This window comes from Camelus dromedarius, chromosome 3, assembly GCF_036321535.1.
Source record: "Camelus dromedarius isolate mCamDro1 chromosome 3, mCamDro1.pat, whole genome shotgun sequence".
Taxonomy (NCBI): domain Eukaryota; kingdom Metazoa; phylum Chordata; class Mammalia; order Artiodactyla; family Camelidae; genus Camelus; species Camelus dromedarius.
Window position 1 is genome coordinate 78678844 of NC_087438.1, and position 20452 is coordinate 78699295.

Here is a 20452-nt window from a genome sequence, read left to right on the forward strand (position 1 = left end):
CCTAGTAATATTTTATAACTTTTTATTCTGCACTAATCATGGACTTAAAAAAATTTGCAGAAAACAGTACTGGGGTTTCCATATATTCTTTACTTTACTTCCCCTAATGTTAACATCTTAAATAACCACAGCGTAATTATAAAAACAAATTAACATTGGTACAATATGAACTAATTTACAGATCTTACTTTAATAACCTCAGTCTAAAGAAATGTTTCAAGCTTGATTTTCACAGCAGTGTGGGTCAGCATTTCTGAAACTACTTTCTGTACCCTGGCAGGTTGCAAAAAAGTGAATCAATATATTGAGAACAGTAGGACCAGGTTTCTCATTGTTGGAGAAGGGAATTAGCAATCCAGAATAGGGTGGGAACAACCCCGGTACTGGAATGGAATTGGAGGCATCCATATGAACTCATGTATACAGATACATGTTTAAACATATATTTGTGTCTTTATTTCCTAATTCTGTTTACTAAAAACAGCTAGAAGCAAAAACAAAACAAAACAAATAACAAAAAACCCAAACCTAGTGCTTCAATTTAATTTTTTTTTTATTTCTTTTGGGGGGACAGGTAATTTGGTTTATTTATTTTTAATGGAGGTACAGGGAATTGAACCCAGCACCTCGTGCATGCTAAGTACACACTCTACCACTGTGCTACACCCTCTCCTCAATCTTATATTCTTAAAACAAGTCTCCACTAAACACTGAATACCATCCTCCTTGTAGAAATGCAGATTCCAAGAGTAGGGCAGGGATGTTTCAGTTAAGCCTGAACAGCTTATGCCTCAGAGTAAGATTTACATGAGATCATGAGGACATGAAGGGCACAAAAGCCAGTTTGAACGTGCATGCATCATGAAATCATAAATGTGGGATAATTTGAGCATCAAAAAAATGCTGATATTGATAGTTTATAACTCACTGAATTAAAAAAAAAGCATGACTCCATGCTTAATAAATAAAAAAGCAAAACTCTTCCTTATAACGGTGGAAAGTTTGTGGAGAACAGGAAGCATATGTACATAGTATCAAAATATCCCCCAAAACGTTATCCTACAAAGGGTTAAGGGTCATTCTACTGCTGAAAAAAAAAGCAAAGAAAAGCCTAGTGACCACTTCCTTAGCCAAAGAAATAAAGTGACATCGTCAACACCCCCGCAGACCAATCTCACACGTTCCCTGACAGGACACAGTATGGACACACCAGCTGTGTCTTATTCCTGCCAAAAGCACGTAGCCCTAATCTAGTACTGAGGAACCAGCGGACAGTCTAACGACACAGACTCCCCAAAAATGCAAACTGATTTTTTTTTTTTAAAAACTAGCCTATATGCTTCGAAAATGTCAATTTTAGAAAAGACAATGAAAGCTTGAGGAAATATTCCAGATTAAGAGAGACTGAATAGACAGAACTAAATCCAAGTCATCTTTCTGAATTAGACCCTGGACCAGGAGGAAAAAACAAATTATGAAGGACATTTACAAGGACAACTGGGACAAATGGCACAACTGGAACACGGACTGTGGATAAGGTAATAGTTTTGTATCAATCATAAATTTTCTTTTCTTGCTAACTATATTGTGGTTATAAAAGACAAGTCTTTGTTCTTAGAAATAATACACATTTAAGAATTTAACATAAAAGAGCATAATGTCTTCAACTTACTCCCAAATGGTTGAGAAAAATGTCCCCTGTCATGAGTCAGAAAACGGGAGGGGGTTGGAGGGAGACTAAAAGCACTATGAAAAAAAGTTAGCAATTAGTGAATTTAGTTAAAGTGTGCATCAAAGCTCTATGTATTATTCCTACAACTTTTCTTTAAGTTTGAAATTACATCAAAAGTAAATTGTTACCCCAAAGTAAAGGACCATCGTTAGGTAGCAGATGTAAGAAGAATTAGTTACAGAAAATAAAGACAATGGGATAGGTCTATATACAGGCATGGAAAGTTCTCCAAAGTCTAGTATTAGAGTTTTCTTTTTAAACTTGGAAAATAAATTAATTATTACCCCACTTACGTAACACACAAAACCATACGTGTCTCTGCATTCATACATAAATGCACAAAGATTATTAGAATCCTGCCTCTGCTCTGGGCCTCAGTTCAAATGCTACTTACCCTGTTACTCTCCCTCCTCATCCCAGCTGAAAATAAACGCTCCTTCCTCCAGGCACTCAGACAGGTTCCACATTCTCCTTGTGTGCTTAACCCACCCTGCTCCCTGCCGCAGCTGAGACCTACAAGACCTGTCACCCATGAACAGAGAGCAGACAGGGGTTTATCTAGGCATCCCTCAAAGAGTCAAAGCGTAGTGAAATGTATGTGCTCTGTGCCCCTGAATTGTTTGTTAATTGAACAGAAACGTGTTGGCCTCACAGTCAGCATCTTAGCAAGGCTCCTCGGTCTTGATTATGGGGGAAAAAAAAACAACTCAATGTTTCTGATCAGCATGTTCTGAGTTCTTAGTGTTCTCAGAGTATCTGATCTTCACCTAGAGCTTGATCTGGATCCTGCTGCTTGGAGCCCGCCAGCAAGCTGAACGTGGCTAAATCCCGCCACGGCCAGGCTCCAGGGATACTGGCTTTCAAACACTTAACATTTGCTTTGTGTTACCCTTTTATTAGGAAGATTAAAACTGAAAGGGAAGCAAGTGAGGCAGGGCTTTCTTCTTTTCTTTCTGCAAGAACAGCTTGTTTCCATGACATTTATACAGGGAGCTTTTTCTAAATGACAAGCAGATTGTTGGAAGATGTTATTTTCTGTCTCTTTGCTTTGGATCTTCACTTAGTGGGTGTAATGTAAGAGAGACAGCCCCACTAGGAGGGTGACTGTCAGGTATATGGATTCGGGAGGGGATCGGGTGGGGGTTTGTTGAATCCTATCTGTTGGGGTTGCTATAGCAGCAGCCTAACAGATTCTGGCTGGAAGTTGTAAGATGTATCCGTGTTGTTATTTTTTTATATGGAGTAACATTTCTGCAGATCTAAGTGTCTGCTCTCTTTAGCTTTGGCCCTTAGTGAAGAAAACTGAAGGCTCACAGAAGCAGCCACCCATTGCGGGGCAGCAGGAAATCCTGGGCACCAGGGCCCAAGAGAAGTGACCAAGTTGTGCTCGAAGGTGGGGCCTGTTTTCTGCAGAAAAGAAGTCAGCCTTGAGGCCATGACAGTGGATGAAGGGAACGCCAGGCTCTCCAACCCTGACCTCAGCCACATTCCATGTAAGAGGTTACGTCACCTCCCATTCCCTCCACACTGTGCTGGTTACAAACTGCTTTCACTCATGTTACCCTTTTGAAAGAACTCAGAGAAGACTGGCTTTCTTCTACATCAGAAATCTCTCCTTTCACTAAGCCTCTTGCCATTCTCATTGTTACTGCCTTGGTCCAGACCTCATCACTATTCCCACGGGTTTGTCCAGTGTGTCTCTGAGACGTCAGCATCTTCTGTGTAGGTAGGGGGTAGCAGGGGCGGTAAACGACCCTACTAAACCAACCTTATTATATCATTCCTCCTAATGGAAGAATATAATTGGTTCCCTGCCATCTACAAGACAAAATCCAAACTCCTTAGGCTCTCTGAACCTACTTCCCAATGCCCTTTGTTCCTTGCACTTTCTCTGACTGGTAGCTGCCCCTGCCCCCCAATCTCCAAGCATCCTACAGTGTGTTCTTCACACACATTATGCATGGAATTACCACGATTTGCCCACAGATTTTTGTTAGTTTGGTCAGTAGAGCTTTTAGAAAATTATTTTGAGCTTCAATAACTTTCAAAGAAGCAAACATTCTTGAGTCTGCCACGGGCTCCTTTGGTATCCCTGCCTACTCCCAATCCACTTTGTGTATTTATATCACTTGCTTGGTCCTTGAAGGCATTGGAATTTATGCCTCTTGATCAGGAACTGCATTTCCTTCCTCGTAATTAAATCCCCACGATTCAGGATCTCGAACAAGCAGCACTACCAATTTAAAACAGCACGGCGTGCCCAGGAAGGTGGGCTGCTGCATTTGCTGGGCTCCCTCCCACTCTCCTCATTCCTCTACAAGAGCAATGATGTAACTATTATAATTAGCATACAATTATGTCTATGCCCTTCTTCTCAACCATACTGTCAGCTTCCTCAGAAGAAGTCAATCTTAGAATTTTCTATATACACACTGAGTAGCAGAATGCTGGACTGTGGGAAGGTGTGTTGCATCAATGATCACCATTTTACAGGTGGCAAAACCAGGTCTCAAGCTGGTTAAGTGCATTCAATGGCCCAGATCCTGTGTTGGGCAACACCTTAGTCCTGATCTTCTAATGCTGAGACCAGGTTTTTCACACGTTCCCACACTTTCAGAGCCTCAGAAGCAGAAGGACCACCATTCCTTTTTCTACCTGACCTTCTTCACCGTGTATAGCTGGGTCCTTACATCATGGAAGTCTCACAGATAAAACATTAAGTCCATGTGACATTTGTGGTGGAGACATTAGCAATAAAATATAAGTATTCCCAATCGTTCTCCTTCCCTCACCTTCTAAGGAGGAGTCTGGGTATAGGTGTGTTGGTTTACCTCCAAGGGAAATGGAATGAAGCAGAAATGAAGAAACAAGCCCAGAGAAGGGGGCAGATGGTTCTAAAAGAATAACTGGAGGAACATGGAGAAGAAAATATTCAGAAGTGAACAGGTGAAAAGACAAGAGGGGAAAGAAGAGATGCTCCTGGGTTGTGTGGGACCTGGTAAACAGCACGGCTCAACAAAATTTTTAGGAAATTCTGCTGCATGTGGAGTTGTTTAATTTTCTGTTTCACCACTCCCCTGAAGAAGGCCTCCTTGTTTACATCTCTGTGAATCCTCCAAGCCTAAGGAATCATATTTGTTGTCCGGTATATGCCACAGTGCTGTGTTACACAGAGCAACTGCATCAAGCCTCAGGACCATTTGGTAAAATATTTACTTTACCTTCCATGTTCAAATTTAAGAATGAAGTCGAAAAGAGGTAGAAGGTGATGCAGATACCATCAAAGGCAGATTTACTTGGTCTTCTTGAGCAACTGACCTTTTATCATTAAGAAATGACCCTAATCATCACTAGCAATTCTACTTCTCTTGAAGTCTTCTTTGAAGTCATAAGAGCTACCCTAGCTTTCTTACGATTAGTCTTTGTGTGGGTATCTTTTTCCATATTTTCCCTTTCACCTTCTCTATTTACTCATTTAAAGTGAATCTTGTACAAACAGCAAATAATTGTTTTTTTTAATTTTTAAAGCTAATAATCTCTGCCTTTAATTGAAATGGCTGGTCCATTGATGTTTAATGTAATCACTGATGTGGTTGACTGTACGTCTATACCTTCCCAGGGTTTTCTCTGTTTGTTGTATCTAAATTTTATTCCTCCTTTCATACCTTCTTTTTGGTTAATTGAATAAATTTTAGTATTACATTTAAAAAATCTTAAGAATCATCTTATTTGATATTAAAACAGTGGTCCAGAGAAGCCACTTGATTTGCTGAGCTTCTTCCAAAGTCAGAGGAGAAATTTAAAAAAAAAAATCATATGCTGAGTAAGGGCTGCCTGAAGATAAAATGGAAGGGCTAGGACCATTCAGGATGCTAAGAAACAAATTACAAGTAAGGTGAATTAAAGAAAAAACATCTTTGAGTGAAAATCAGAATTTTCAACCATAAAGAAGGTTGCTCTTCCATATAATGGGATTTGTAAACCAGGTTTCATCATCCCCCTGCATCTCTACTCCTCAATCTAAAGTAGGAGCAAAATCAATCAAAAGACAAAGTGGCAGATTGGATAATAAAACAAAAGCCTACAATATGCTGCCTACAAGAGATTCACTTTAGAATGAAGGACATACATAAATTGAAAGTGACAGAATGGAAAAAAGATATTTCATGCAAAAGAAAATGACAAGAAAGCAGGAGTAGCAATACTCACATAGGACAAAATAGACTTTAAAACAAAGGCCGTAAAGAGAGATAATGAAGGACACTACATAATGATCAAAGGAGCAATACAATATAAAGATATTACACTCATTAGTATATATGCACCCAATACAGGAGCACCTAAATTTATAATACAAATACTACAGATATAAAGGGAGAAACTGATGGGAATATAATAATAGTACGAGACTTTAACACTCCACTATCATCATTGGACAGGTCTTCCAGACAGATAATCAGTAAGGCAATGGAGATACTAAGGGACACAATAGGACAGCTGGACTCAGTTGATATTTTTAGGAAATTACATCCCCCCAAAACAGAATATACATTCTTTTCAAGTGCTCATGGAACAGTTTTTAGGCTAGAACCACATACTTGGCACAAAAGAAGAAGCCTCAACAGATTTAAGAGGATAGAATTATTCCCAGCATCTTCTCTGACCACAATAGCATGAAACTAGAAATCAATCACAGAAAAACAAATGAGAAAAAAATGACAGCATGGACACTAAACAACATGTTACTAAAAAACCAAAGGGTCAACAATGAAATCAAAGACGAAATTAAAAATACCTCGAGACAAACGACAATGAAAACACAACCACACAAAATCTATAGGATGCAGCAAAAGCAGTCCTAAGAGGTAAGTTCATAGTGATACAGGCCTTCCTCAAAAAACAAGAACAGTCTCAAACAAACAACCTACCCTAACACCTAAAAGAACTAGAAAAAGAGGGGCGGAGGATATAGCTGAAGTGGTAGAGCGCATGCTTACCATGCATGAGGTCCTAGCTTCAATCCCCAGTACCTCCATTAAAAAAAAATAATCAATAAGTAGACCTAGTTACCTCTCCTCTGCAAATAAAAATGTAAAAAGAAAAAAAAAAGAGAATTAGAAAAAGAAAAACAAACAAGACCCAAAGTCAGCAGAAAGAAAGAAATAATAAATATCCAGGAGGAAATAAATAAAATAGAGATTACAAAAACAATAGAAAAAAAATCAAACAAAGAGCTGGATTTTTGAAACAGTAAACAAAATTGACAAACCTCTGGCCAGGCTCACCAAGAAGAAAAGACAGAGCACACAAATAAACAAAATAAGAAATGAAAATGGAGAGATTACAACCAACATCACAGAAATACAAAAAATCCTAAGAGAATACTATGAACAACTACATGGCAATAAATTGGACAACTTAGAAGAAATGGACAAGTTTTTAGAAACATACAGTCCACCAAAACTCAATCAAGAAGAAACAGATCATTTGAACAGACCAATCATTAGAAGGGAAACAGACTCAGCAATTAAAAAAAAAAAAAAAAAAAAAAAAACCTCCCTGCAAACAAAAGTCCAGGACCAGATGGCTTCACTGGAGAAGTCTATCAAACATACAAAGAAGAGTCCATACCAATTCTTCTCAAACTCTTCCAAAAAATTGAAGAGGAGGGAGTACTCCCAAACTCATTCTACAAAACCACCATCACCCTGATACCAAAGCCAAACAAAGACACTACAAAAAAAGAAAGCTGTAGGCCAAAATCACTGATGAACACAGATGCAAAAATCTTCTACAAAATATTAGCAAACAGAATCCAGTAACACATAAAATAGGTCATATACCATGATGAAGATGGATTCATCTCAGGGATGCAAGGATGGTTCAACATATGCAAATCAATCAACACCATATACCACATCAACAAAAGAAAGGACAACAGTCACATGATCATCTCAATAGATGCAGAAAAGGCATTTGACAAAATTCAACAGCCATTTATGATAAAAACTCTTACCAAAGTGGGTATAGAGGGAACATATCTCAACATAATAAAAAGCTGTTTTTGACAAACCTACAGCCAGTATACTCAACAGTGAAAAGCTGAAAGCCTTCCCACTAAAATCTGGAACAAGACAAGGATGCCCATTCTTACTACTTATATTCAATATAGTATTGCAAGTCCTAGCCATAGAAATTAGACAAGAAAAAGAAAGAAAAGGGATCCAAATTGGAAGAGGAGAGGAAAAATACTTATTATATGCAGATGACATGATACTATAAGTAGAAAACCCTAAAAGCTCCAAACAAAAACTACTAGAGCTAGTAAAAGAATTTGGCAAGGTAGCAGGATACAAGATTAACATACAGAAATCAACGGCACTTCTTTATACTAACAATGAAATATCAAAAAAGGAAAGTAAAGAAACAATCCCTTTTAGAATTGCATTCAAAAAAAAAAAAAAAAAAAACTTATGAATAAATCTGACCAAGGAAGTGAAAGACACATGCAGAGAACTACAAAACACTGACTAAGGAAATTAAAGATAACTTAAAAAAATGGAAAGATATCCCATGTTCTTGGATTGGAAGAATTAATATTGTTAAAATGGCCATACTACCCAAAGCAATATACAGATTTAAAGCCATCCCTATCAAATTACCCAGGTCATTTTTCACTGAACTAGAACAAATAATCCTAAAATTTATATGAAATCACAAAAGACCCAGAACTGCCAAAGCAACACTGAAGAAAAGTAATGAAGCTGGAGGAATAACCCTCCCAGACTTCAGACAATACTACAGAACTACAGTAATCAAAACACCATGGTATTGGCACAAAAACAGAAATATGTATTAACAGAACAGAAAGCTCAGAAATAAACCCCCAGACATATGGTCAATTAATCTTCAACAAAGGAAACAAGAATATACAATGGAGAAAAGACAGTCTCTTCAGCAAGTGGTGTTGGGAACACTAGACAGCCACATGTAAATCAATGAAGTTAGAATACTCCCTCACACCACACACAAAAATAAACTCAAAATGGCTTAAAGACTTAAACATGGCACAAGACACTATAAACCTCTTAGAAGAAAACAGGCAAAATATTAATCGACATAAATCTCAGCAATGTTCTCCTAGGGCAGTCTACCCAGGCAAGAGAAATAAAAAGCAAAAATAAACAAATGGGACCTAAATAAACTTATAAGCTTTTGCACAGCAAACGAAACCATAAGCAAAACAAAATGACAACCTATGGAATGGGAGAAAATATTTGCAAAAGATGAGACTGACAAAGGCTCACTCTCCAGAATATATACACACAGCTCATACAACTTAATAACAAAAAAAAACCAAACAACCCAATCCAAAACTGGGCAGAAGACCTAAAGAAGCAATTCTCCAATGAAGACATACAAATGCCAATTGGCAAATGAAAAATGCTCAGTATCACTAATTATCAGAGAAATGCAAATCAAAACTACAATGAGGTATCACCTCACACCAGTCAGAATGGCTATAGTTTAAAAGTCCACCAATGACAAATGCTGGAGAGGGTGTGGAGAAAAGGGAACCCTCCTACACCATTGGTGGGAATGTAGTTTGGTGCAGCCCTTCCGGAAAACAGCATGGAGATTCCTCAAAAAACTAAAAATATACTTTTTCTTTTTAAATTCACAACCTTTATTTTCAAGACACTACCTACCCTTTTCAATACAAAAACATTATAAAAAAAAATGGAGATGACATAATGAGAACAATCAAAGAAAACGCTAGCAAGACAAACGTTCCCCCTTCCTAAAAGCAAGAGGGCTTACTTTGGGGAATGAAAAAAGAGGAGACTTAGGTTAAGAGAAACGTGAGCAAGGACATTTCGATTTTGCACCACTGAGCCCAGATTTTCAGGAGAACCTACATTTTTTCCGGGGAGGTTCTAAAGCATCTGTCTAGAGAGGCAGTGGGGCGATTTGGGGAGGGCAGTAGATATTAGAAACCCAGGAGACCTGTTGAGTGAATGGGAAAGGCGCCGCCCAGACACCAGGGAGAATCAGGAACCGCATCCACGCAGTCTCCCGCCCCCATGCAGTCCCCCACTCCCACACGCCCAGGGTGGGAGGAGGGGAAGTGGGGCACTAAGGATGCGCACGGACCCCCGCTCAGGTCCCTGGCAGACCTGGAGGTGCGGCAACCGGAGACACAGCTCTGGAGACCAGCCCTGCAGAACCTGCCCCAGGCTGAGCACGGGGAGGACCGAAGTGGCAGCGCCGCCGGCCCTGGGAGACGCACGGGGAGAAGCCGCGTCACACCAGGGTCCTCAGCGCTATCGGGACCCTCCCCAGCCCCTCAGGGTGGCCAATCTGCAGTCGCAATAGGCGACTAGTTCCACTTGCATGGCCAACCCTGCGAAGACCCGCGTCTGTGAAGGGGCTGAGGCGAGGCGGGGGCCGGGGAGGAGAAACTCACGTCCCTCATGGCCGCGGCTGTGTCTGCGTAGCGCTCCGCCTGCTCCGCCAGCCGGGCTTTCTGCACCAGTTGCTGGCGGTCCACCATCTTTATCGGCTGGGTCGGGCTGGGCTAGGAGTCCAGGGGAGCCTGAAGGGCTGGGGAAGATGGCGGCAGGGCTGCTGCCCGAGGCTGTAGCTCGTGTGCACGTGCGCAGGAAAGACCGACCCACCAACCCAGCAGCTGAGGCGACAGCGCAGGCGCTGAGACTGCGACTGGAGCTGCGACCGCAGGACGGGGCGCTAGACGGCTCAAAAGCCTTACCGTATGATTCAACAATTTCACTCATGGGTGTATTTCCAAAGGAAACCTTGATTCAAAAAGACACGTGCACCCTAATATTCATAGCAGCACTATATACAATAGCCAAGACGTGGAAACAACCTAAATGTCCATCGACAGACGACTGGATGAAGAAGCTGTGGTATAGTTATACAATGGAATACTATTCGGCCATAAAAGAGAATAAAATAATGCCATTTGCAGAAACATGGATGGACCTGGACATTGTCAGTCTAAGTGAAGTAAGCCAGAAAGAAAAAGAAAAATACCATATGGTATCAGTTATATGTGGAATCTAAAAAAAAAAAAGACAAACTTACAAAACAGAAACAAACTCACAGACACAGAAAACAAACTTATGGTTACCACAGGGGGAAATGGATGGGAAAGGATAAATTGGGAGTATGAGATTTGCAGATACTAACTACCATATGTAAAATACATAAACAAGTTCATATGTATAGCACAGGAAACTATATTCAATATCTTGTAGTAACTTATGGTGAAAAAGAATATGAAAATGAATGTATGTATGTTCTTATATGACTGAAGTACTGTGCTGTACACCAGAAATTGATACAACATTGTAAACTGACCACACTCCAATAAAAATATTTTTAAAAGTAGGAACAAATGAAGCAATGCCTGAAAATCGTATGTAGACAACAAAACTCTTCACTAATGCATAGAACCATTACTGTTTGTTTCAACAACTTTCTCCAGTCCATCCATTTTTGAATCGGCATAAGATCATACAAGAGACATTCTGATACCCATATTTCTTGAAACCTTTCATTTGGTAACGGTTTTCCTTCCTTAACGATATCAGACAGCACAGGCAACTACATAAAGAGAAAATACTTTAATAATTGAAATGATGTTTCAGATGTGGACCAAAGTAGTGAGAAGAAATGCTCTGAAAGTTATGAGATGACAAAACATTCAAATCAGATGCAAGCCAGCTGAAGGCATGTATGGTATACACAAATTTAAGGATGCTGTCTTGAATGAGTCAGCAATGTACTAGTTGTCTAGCATGCTTAACATCTTCCATTTCTACCATCATCAGCTGACTGTATGACTGCCCAGGACATCCAAGCTTTCTGGTTCTCTAATTTTTCAAGTACACTAGTTCATACACTGAAGTACTCAATATTGTTTTAAGGCATTACTTCTCCTTGAATTGATCTATAGATCCAATGCTATCCCACTAAATCCCCAGCAAACATTTCTGTAAAAATTGACAAGCTGATTAAAAAAATGTAAATGAAAATACAAATGACCTAATATAGCAAAAACGACACTGAAAAAGAAGAAAAGAGTTGAGGAATCAAACTACCTGATTACAAGGTTTATTTGTAATCAGTGTGATATTGGCATAATGACATAACATATAAACCAGAGAAACAGAACGGAGTCCATAAAGTTACAAATAAGTTTATAAATACTCAGAGATAATGTATGTAATATATGTATGTATGTCGTATGTATGTGCATAATTAATAATTAGGATAATTAAACAAGGAAAGGATAATTTTTCAACAAGAGGGACTAAACAATTGGATATCCATATGTTAAAAAGTAAAACTGACCCTCATGTCATACCATGTATAAAAATGGGGAACTAGGGCAATGGTTTTTAGTTTTCCAAAATGCCATGGGGTTTGGTAGTTCAAAGATAAGTTTTCTCTCCGTAAGATTGTGCATGTTCTCCAGTAGGTTTCCTGACAATTCTATTCAAAGTAAATGAATGCTACCATGAGTCCAATGCCCTTCTTGGAGAAACTATTTTCTATAAAATCAGCAGTGGAGAGTCTACTTTTTATGCTATGTACTTTTTACCTTTAAGGGTAAAGAAAAATGTCACTGTTTTTCAGAGAAAATGCTTTGCAATTTCACGGACTCTGATTATTAAATCCACATTTACTATATCTTCCATCATCATAGTCTTTAGCAACAGTGAAAAGCTTTAGAATTGTTTGGGTTTTAATGTTATTTTTGTTACCGTCATAAAACAAGCAATCTAGGATACTTTGGCGACCAAATGAGGCCACAGCTACTGGCATTATAGATTTAAGAAATGTACTTGGTGTAGTTAAAAATTACCCAAGCATGTTAATTTTGCTGAATGACCATTCTGATGTGATTAACTATTCATGTCATTAGCTTTTTTTATTGCTAACAAAGTCCATCTAGAGAAAAATATTTTTTTCAACTATCTCTAAGGAAAAATCAACTGATTTGCTAACTTCCAGTAAGGCAGTAAGACATAATTCATGGGTCACTGATTTTAGAAAATATGGGCAAAAGTTAACAACCATTTATTAGGAAGTTTCTATGTGCTTGATATTGTATTGAATGTGAAACTGAAAAATGGGTAAGACATGTTCTCTTATGCAGGAATCCAGACACGTGTCTCTGTAGAGTTCTGGTGAAATGTACCTGAATGAGGTTAATTCTGTAGTTGCTCCAGTTTTTCATTCAGGCTCTAACAATGTGATCTTGATCTGGTAGATAAAGAAGTGAACTGAGAATCAGATCACCAAACCAGTAGTTTGTATGACTTTCTTGTCACATCATATCTATCTCCCCCACCAGAATGTGAGGCCCTTGACGGAGGAAATGGCATCATTTATCTCAGTATTCCCAGCCTCTAACAAAGTATCTGGCACTGAGTAGGCTGTAAACTAACACTGCTGAGTGAATGAATGCTACCTTGTAACTCCAACCATCTAAGAAGTTATAGTTGTGGTTCTTCATCTTTTGGATTCATGAACTACTTTGAAAACTGGAAAAAAATGTATTATATGCAATTACCAGAGACAAATGCATATAATACAGTATTATTTATGTTATTTTAGGGGTACCCTGAAGCCCATTTCTGGTATACACAATAATTTTAATAATTTTATATAGAAAATAAAATTTAATAATTTTGTATAGAATTTTTAAACAACTAATATCTTCCTGTCTGTAAACTAATCACCTGCTCTTTAACCCTCTGATTTATATATTCATAGTTGCATTTAACCTGTTAGGTCTCTTAATATCTTATTTGGAATTTAAAAAATGCTCTAGAAGGCTACCATCCAAATTATATTGGTTATATTCCCAGCTCTGTCATTAACCAGCTGTATGGCTTTGGATAAGTTCCACAAACAATCTGGGCTTCAGTTTCAGACCTGTAAATTAAGGAGGTTGAACTAAGATGATTTCTAAAGTTCCTTATGGCTCTGAAATTCTCAAATCCTCATTCCAAAACGCTGGAGTTTCCCTGATGAAGGAAGGGATATGTGCAATGTAAATCTGCTTTGAGAGGGGAGCACTAAGCGTTGTAAAGATTCAATGTTTAAAAGGATATTAAAGTAAACCCTTTGTGGATGTCTGCAGGAGTCCAAGAATCAGATCTATAGCTTAGACATAAATCAATTTTCAGGACTCTTGAGATTTCCACTGTGTAAAGGAGTAAATACCCTCTTTGCCCAGTGGCTATTTGACTTTTAACATCATCTAAGTACTGGGAGTAGCCTGTCAGAATTACTTCTGATTCCCAAGTCTAAAGTGAGAGATGCCCTATAGAAAGTATGATTTGGGCAAGAACTGACACAAAAACTGATGAGGGGATTCAAAATATAGAGTACTTTCTGTGAGACTAAGGTCTTTTCTTGGCATCAGATTCAATATTTTGTGATATCAGTGCATGCAGGACTCAATGCAGTTAAATTCAGTTTTATAAAATGCCACTTAACATTTTTTCTTTCCTCCACTCCAAAATCCTGACTGTCTTAACAGTCTCCAACAGAGAAAAGTCCTAACTTCTGTCTGTACACATGAAACCTACCCATCTGGTCCCAATGGACACTGGTTCTCCCTGTTCTCCCTAAACAAGATTCTCTTTTAGACAAGTTATTCAGCCAAATTCTGCTGATACCATCAAACTTGACTCCCTCCATGCCATGTTCAGGCCATGAACCTTTCTCATAGTCAAAGTCCTATTAAACATGGAGTTGTTTCCATTAATGATAGACAAGGAAATTTGACCAACCCTCTGACTGAAACTACAGCTGGAAAAAAATTTTTTTACATCCATTTGAAGCTCTCATAGAGCTAAAAATGAAATAAATAAATTTTAAAAAGTGAAGAATTACAAGTCAATATCAAAGTAAATATTTGCGGCAGGTCTCGCCCACCTTATCTGGCAGTTCTGCATTTCTACACTGAAAAGCTAAGCAGAGCTTTTGACAATCACAGAAAAAAAAGAGTAACATAGATTAGAGTTCAGGACATACAAAGGAAGAGATAGAGAGTGACATCTGATCCACAGAGGTGGACTAGGAATTGATACTGTTTCAGAATGTAGTGGAAATATCTAATACACATGTAATTAGAGTCCCAGATAAAGAGTTAATGGAAAGTGGAACAGAAGCCGTATTTTAAAATATAATGGCTGAGAATTCTTCAAAACTGAGAAAACACATCAAGTCACATATTAATGAACCCCAGTCTTGATGAATACAAATTCTTTTTTAGAAACCCAAACATACATTACAGAAAGCTGTAAAACTTTTTTTTTTTAAAAAGATTTTTTTTTTAATCTGGAGGAATAAAAGATGTTACCATCAAAGGAGCAAAAAAGGAATTGACAGCTAATTTCGACAGAAGCAAAGAAATGATAACTGCCAACCTAATAGTCTACAGCCAGCAAATTTTTTCTCTCAAAAGTAAATGGAGAAGAAACTATTTTTCCTAAAAAATAAAGACAAATTTTGTTCTCAAAGGAATACTATGAGGATTTCCTTAGACAGAAGGAGAGAAGCTCATAGATACAATAAATGAAAATAATCTAAAGAATTAATGCATGGGAAATTTAAATAAACACTGATGGCAGAAAATATTAACAATAATGTATTGTGGGGTTTAAACATATATACTTAATTAATATACATTCCAAAACAATAGTGTTTAAGTAAGAAAGGGGATAAAGAGAATTAAAGAATGTTAAGATTCTCACATTCTCAGGAAATGGAAAAAAGTACAAATTTATAATAAACATTGAGAAGTCAAGGACACATATTCTGATCACTAGGTATTCTGATCACTAGGAAAACTATTAAAAGAAAAATTTAAAAACTGTACAAATGACAAGTTAATAGAGGATAAAAGGGTATAATACAAAAATTAATCCATAAGTTAAGAGAAAAAAAATCATTAAATATAAAGAATGACAAAGTAGATTTAAAATCATACTTATCAGTAATTATGTTAAATTTAAATACACTAAATATCTGCATTATTACAAATCATCAAAATATTTAAAAATATTAAACCCAATTATATGCTACTTCAAGAGATAACTCAAAAATACAAGAATACAGAACATTTTAAATTAAAGGGATGAAAAAGGATACCATAAAGAATACTGAACCAAAAATGGCTACTGTAGCTGTATTAACCGAAGAAAGTGCACTGTATGTGTTAGAGCAGGCAGATAGCTAGATATGAGCAGAGGAAGGGGGACACAGACCAAATGGCAGGAATTGGGCAGAAAGGAGGGGCACAGGCCAAATGCAGGAAACCACACATCATGTAAGCAGCAGGGATCCTTGGGCAGAGAAAGAAAAGCAGGAACCTTGGGGCTGATAAGGGATCATGCTTTTTGGGATGACAAGTGGCCTGGAGAAGAACAAAGAAAGGTGAAAAGGCAGGAATTTCTAGTGTCGAATGTGACCTTTTGCTCATTATGCCCTCATTTCAATAAAATTAGCCTTGCAGATCAGAAGTACCCATCATGCACCGACGCCATGACACTTCCGATCCAGACTAAATAAGGACAAAAATCCCTCCTCCCCTCGGGAAGGTGGAGTTGGGATGATAATCAGGGAATACGACCCCAAACCCTTCCCTCCCCAGTGAATATTCCGCCCATTCATTTTTACACCCTATGTAGCTAACTTGCCAAAGAAACTCAGGGCAGCCGCTCACCTGAGCCTGCCTGCTCTCCCCTGAGAGTGTACTATCCATCCTTTAATAAATGCTCACTTTACCTTTTTTAACCTCTAAGTCTCGTCTCTGAATTCTTTCTGGGACGGGACAAGAACCTGGAACACCGGCTGCATCCATCGGCACCATACGGAGAAAGCATTAATAGAGTTAAAGAGGAACATTTTATAATGGTAAAGCAAAATCATGTCACAAGGAAGTTTTAATAATAATAAACATGTCTCCTTTTATTAACAGAACAGTGAAAGATATAAAAGTTGGCATAATTAAAAGAAAGAAAAGACAATTTTATAATTATAATTACAGATTTTTGACACACTGCTCTCAGTTGTTGCTGAGATCAAGCAGACCAATGGAAAAAACAAATACAGCAAGACTATAAAAGATTTGACCAACACAATAGCAAGCCAGACACAACTGAGCGTCTAGGAAACTACTAAAAAACATGTATTATTGGTAAGGATACACAAAACACTTACAGAAATTGATCTTATACTACCCACAAAAAGAGTCTCCAAAATTGTCAAAGGAGTGAAATCATACAGAGCATGCCCTCTGACCACAGTGGAATTAACCTACAATTATGGTTTTTTATAATGTAACTAAAAATTGCCACACCTTTGGAGGTTAATCAAAATACTGCTAAACAAACCATGAGTCAAAGGAGAAATCACAATGGAAATAAAACATATTTGAAATGAATGAATATTAAAAAAGAGCAAAATTTATAAGATGCAGGTAAAGGTATCTAAGGAAGGGAATTACAGCTGATCATTTATAGCCTTACATTGTTTTCATCTATTAAAAGTCCTTACTAGAAATGAAAAACGCTGAAAAATCAACACTACAGTTATCTATCTTAAGAAATTAGACAAATGAAATGCTAATCAAATTTAAGAATAATAGCAGGCAGGACATAATAAAGAGCAGAAAGACAGAAAGAAAGGAACCAAAATTACAAGGAAGAGAATCAGTCAAAAGATGTTTTTTGAAAAGATTAATTTAACTGATAAAATCCTGGTGAAAGTGATTTAAGAAATATGAGAAAAAGGAAAAACAAGCAATTTAGAGAAGGAAAAAAAAGAGGCTAAAGGTCAAATACTACAGACACTGAAAAGATAGTAAGAGGATATTACGAAGATTTTTATGCCAGTACACGTTAAAATACAGATGAAATAAAAATTCCTGGAAAAAATATTTTACCTAAACTGACATGAGAAGATAATAGAAAAAATGACTACCCTGTAAACTACTAGGGAATTGATTGTATAATTAAAAACATATCCATAAAGGAAAATCCAAACCAAGATGGCTTTACCAATGAATTCACTGAACACTGAAGGAAAAATTATCACCAATCATACTTAACCTTTTCCAGACAATAGAAAAGAGGAAAATTTTCCAGATCTTTTAATGACGTTGGCATAATCATGATGCCAAAACCTGTCATCATATTAAAATGAAGAAAAAGTATAGGATTTAAAAACAATAGGAGAAAAAGACTTTTAAAAATTGTCAAATGCAGCAACGTGTAACAAGGATAATATATCATTAGGAAGTTGGGCTTATTCTGGAAATGAAGAGATAATTCTACATTTGGAAACAATGTAATTCACCTCATTAACAGAATAAAGGAGGAAAAACATTCTATCTAAATGATACAGAAAAAGCATTTGATAAAATTCAACATCCATTCATATTCATTCAAAATATAACTATTAGCAAGCCAGGGACAAATTTCTTAAGTTAAAATGTTAAAAATGTTTCTTTATGACATCAGAAATTATACAGTACTGCTGATTAAAATCACCATTGTATTAAACATTGCACTGGATGTCCTGCTCAGTGTTATAAAGCAAAAAAAGCAGAAAAAAAGGTAAAAGAATTAGAATGGAGGAAATAATACTCTTATTTTTAAATGACACAATTACATATATACAAATGCTGAGAAGGCCAATATCTAAAAATTAACTGTATTTCTACCTCAGCAATAAATAATCAGAAAATAGAATTTTAATATAGGTGTCATTAAAAATAGTATCAAGCATATCAAAGACCTAAAATAAATCTATAAAAAATATGTAAGAACTCTAATTATAAAAAAACAAACAAAAAACATTATTATTGAGAATGATTTTTAAAGGACTTACTTAAGTGGAGAGATAATCATGTTTTTGAAATGGATAACCCATTACCCTGAGGGTCATTGCCACTCATTTCTCTTCAGAATGACCTACACACTAAATACAATCTTAAAAAAAAAAAATTTAACCAGGCATTGCTTGAGGGAATTGAGAAGCTAATTCTAAAGCTTACATGAAGATTAAAAAGGCCAAGAATATTCAAGACATTCCTGAAGAAGAATAAGAAGAGATTATCCTATCAAGTTTTTATATCCTATCAAGTTTTAATTTTGAAAGTAATGAAACAATGGAACACATAGAAGATTATACTGAAGAACAATCTCATAATTTGAATTATAAAAAATTCATAAACAGAACAATGAAAGTACTATCTATAAAGGAAAAGACTGCTAAACTGAACTACATTAAAATGATCAAATTCTGTTTATTAAAAGATATCATTAAGATCGCGAAAAGGCAAGCCACAGAATGGGGAGATAGTATTTCCTGTACCTATAACCAGCAAAGGGTTCACTTTCAGAATTTATAAAGACTTCCTACCAATAAAAAAAAAAAGACTGACATTCCAGTAGAAAAATAAAGAAGACATGAAAAGGTACTTCACAAAAGAGGATATTCAAATGGACAATACATACTTTAAAAAGTCCTAAACCTTATAATTTAACATGGAACTGACAGTTTAAAATGCAATAATATTACACCTATACACAGAAGACTGGAAATAAAAATTATTGATAATATCAAATGTTACAGAATATATAGATCAGTGCTACTTCCTAGGATCAATAGAAATATAAATTGGTACAATCCCTTTGGAAAAAACATTTTGTCAGTTTCTGCTTAAACATAGTGTTGCCCTAGGACCAAGCAATTCTGTCCTTCAGCATACATTCAACAGAAACGCATGCATACGTGTAGCCAAAAGACTTTTGCAAGAAAATGCATAGCAGCGTTATTTCTTCTCGTGATAAACTAGAAACAATCCAATGTCAATCAAGAGTAGGCTTGATAAATTCTAGTATATCCTTACAATGAGATGCTATCAAAATAAAAAAATACAGCCACATCTAATAAAGCTGATGAATCTCAAAAACTTGATGAGCAGGAGATGCCAGACACAATACTGCAAGCAGCGAATTATTCTTTTCAGCTAAACTTCAAAAATAATCTGTGGGAGTAGAAGTCATGATAGTGATTACCAGGAGGAGCTGTGTATTAATAAGAAGAACAAGGAAGGCTTCTGAGGACTGATAATATTCTATTTTTTATAGCATCAATCCTGAAACTTAGAAGAAGGTTCTCAGGGCCTGCCATATGCTGAGTCTGATACGTGAACGTTCTTTACCCTGTTGTGCGTGGCTGTCAGGACTGTTCACTGTATGACTTGTAAGGACAAAAGAATGGGGAGACTTGGCTGGCAACGCATTTAAGGTAAATGTCCCAGGCTTGGTTGCTTTCCTGTGCTGATATGATCCATCAGTCAGTCTTTGTCAAACTTGCTTGTGATCAAAATGCAACTGTGTGGTGATTTGGGGCATCAGAAACTGCACCTGAGTATCTGAAGTCTCTGTGATGAAGCTACTGTTACTCCCTGATCTGGATCCTTTTTTAGAGCAAGGATCCATTCATTTGTGTTTTTTTCTGTATGTATTTTTACCTCAATGAAAAAGTTTAAGAAAACTAACCTGCCTTTAGGTCCCAGCTTTAAGCTTTCCATTTGCATGTAGTGCTCTTTGATTACCATGATGAAACAGAAACATACACAGGGTGTGTGTGGGTGTGTGTGGG

At 37.0% G+C, this 20452-nt stretch overlaps 1 long non-coding RNA gene across 1 annotated transcript in view; it reads right to left on the reverse strand.

Moving 5' to 3' along the window:
• LOC105095374 (uncharacterized) overlaps nucleotides 1–20452 on the reverse strand; it is a 399959-nt gene that overhangs the window by 27926 nt on the left and 351581 nt on the right. The window lies entirely within an intron of this gene.